General features: G+C 26.6%; 1 pseudogene; it reads left to right on the top strand.

The window, feature by feature from the left end:
* Window positions 1-492: 492 nt before the first annotated feature.
* On the top strand, window positions 493-1,082 carry LOC126554092 (uncharacterized; annotated as a pseudogene).
* Window positions 1,083-2,687: the final 1,605 nt, after the last annotated feature.

Below are 2,687 nucleotides of genomic sequence, written 5' to 3'. Positions count from 1 at the left end.
CCGTTTTCGTAGATATAGTTTTTAATAATACTAATTACTCAGAATTCTCATAATAGTTCAAATTTTAGAGTTTAATTGAATATCTGTTTATCAAAATAATTATCATATAAATAACAATATCAATAGTGATAATAAATGCTTAAAAACGAGGGAAAATATATCAGACTAATTGCAGTGATAACGTTTAACATACTCGTACTTATATCTTTTGTAAATCTACATATATTATTAAAAAATGTAGTTCCAGTAGGAATTTATCATGGTAAATTCGCAAAACCTTCTTCGAGTCATGAATTTTTAAATCCATTTATAACAGAAATGAAAGAAATTATAAATAATGGTTTGTGAATTAATAACATTTTACTTAAATTTGAAATTTCCCAAATTGTGTGTGATGCTCCTGCAAAAAGTTTTGTGTTAAATGTAAAAAAACGTAATGCCTATCATGGATGTAACTCTTGTACAGTAGAAGGTACTTTCATAATAAATCGAATGGTTTTTTTAAAATTAAATGGTCCTTCAAGGTCCAATGAAACATTTCGAAATAAACTTGATGAATACTATCATAAAGATGAAAGTACATTGGAAGATTTGCCCACAAATATAACATCAACGGCAGTACTTGAATACATGAATAACATATGTCTCGGTGTTGTTAAAAATTTGATTGTTTTTTGGACTAAAGGTAAAAAGCCTGTTCGACTAATAAATCCTGATAAAGCATCACAAGAATTAGTTAATATTAAATTTTTTTGCTGTATACTGGCCCAATAGTAATAAAAGGCCGTTTAAAAACATCTCTATATAAACATTTTATACTTTTAAGTTCTGCTGTTTGCATCCTCATTTCCCCCTGAATCTTGTTTCACTCATAATTACTTAGCTAAAGATTTGTTGAAAAGATTTGTAATTGAATATTCATCTAATTATGGTGAAGAATTTGTTGGTTATAATGTGCATGGATTAATTCTGTCAGTGATTTTGTTTTGACACATGGTGCTTTAAATTTATTTATTGCTTTTAAATTTGAAAATTATTTACAATTTATTAAAAAAAGTTCTAAAAATATTAGCTCAAGCTAATATTATTCCACAGAATTTCCCTATTCTTGAAAATGTGCCCTATGATGATATGGAAAATAATTCAATAACTGAAATATTATATGAGAGAATTACTTTAAAATAATTTATTGTGAGCTCTAAAAAAGTTAAAGATTCATATTTTATACTTGAAAATAATGATTTAGTCAAAGTCAATAAAATAATTCATTTTTTGAGTGATAATATTAAACTAGAGGTAACCAAATTTAAATATTCCCCTTTTTTTGTTAATCCTGTATCTTAAAATATTTTCTGTTCATGGAATTATACCTGAAGCTCGACTTTTAATTGATTTGAATGTATTAAAATATAAATGTTTTACGGTGCCAATTGATGAAAATAAGTACCTATGTATCAATTGTATTGCTGCATACTGATTGATTTTAAACTAGTATTATTTACATGATTAATTATTAGAATAAATAATTATGCTCTTTATAAATGTATTTTATTTATGGATGTATCTACCAAGGTATCTCTAACAATATATTTTTATTTGTATAATAGGTAAATATTATTTAAATATTATTATGTTAGGTATTGTTTTTTTTTTATATTTTAGTTGAATTATTTAATTATTTGTGAAATATCAAAATTGTATGTATAATAAAACTACCTAACTAATAGTTTTTGATATTATTAAAGAATTTGATTTTGTCAACAGTTGAAATGAATACCTAGGAGGAATTCATTTGTTTTATTTTATTTATGTCTATAGTCCGGCTCACGAAAAGTAAACGTTCAAGGTCGATGGGTGGTGTCCAAATGTTGTTGAATCCAGGGGTTCTCCGTTTTGTACTATGTACCTATCGCTGGCCGTCTCATGATCCATGATTCTTTTTGGAAATTAAATGTTTAATATCGGTATTTAAAATAGTTTATGCATCTTTTCCTAATTGTAACATCCATAAATGTGTTTAATATTATTGTAATGTATATGTTGTATAGTGGTATGAACAATTTAAAAAAACGCGGCAAACGGGTTTAATAATCACTTGTTGAAAACGGCCACGGGGATCGCTGATATCAACGTTCAGCTGGACTGTAATCTTACATAATTTAAGTTTAATAACCAAATAAAGTATAAATTTATATAAGTATATAACTACAACAAAGTTGTTTGGTTAGGTAATAAATAATAATTGGTAGTAATTATTACTTAGTAGGTACCTAAGTTTTATAGGTTTATATCTACTTTATTGAATTTTCCTAAGATAAATTAAATGAAATATTATAAGTCTTATACAAAAGTAAGGATTGTGATTATTGCAATGCATTCATTGCAATATACTAATTATCACTAATTGATATCTCGTTAGTGTGTCCCAGTAGGTTAGGCGTAGGATTTAAAAATTAGGAGTGTAGGTTTCGAATCCGTCTGGGTACTTCACAAAAATTGGTAGTCAGAAATATATTTTATTTCATTTTTTTCGGGACAGTGAACACTTTGTGTAGTCTATGCGAAGTCATTGTGCTGGAATTGAGAATCTCCAGAACATATCCGAGATAACCACAGGTACTAATATTAAACTTCACATGCTATCTATGCTATCTTTAGTATTTTACTATGTGATATCTATGAGTAAA

This window comes from Aphis gossypii, unplaced genomic scaffold (genome assembly GCF_020184175.1).
Source record: "Aphis gossypii isolate Hap1 unplaced genomic scaffold, ASM2018417v2 Contig00429_ERROPOS248183+, whole genome shotgun sequence".
NCBI classification, from domain to species: domain Eukaryota; kingdom Metazoa; phylum Arthropoda; class Insecta; order Hemiptera; family Aphididae; genus Aphis; species Aphis gossypii.
Note: the sequence above shows the minus strand (reverse complement) of the source record. Positions and strands in the feature narration are given on the sequence as shown.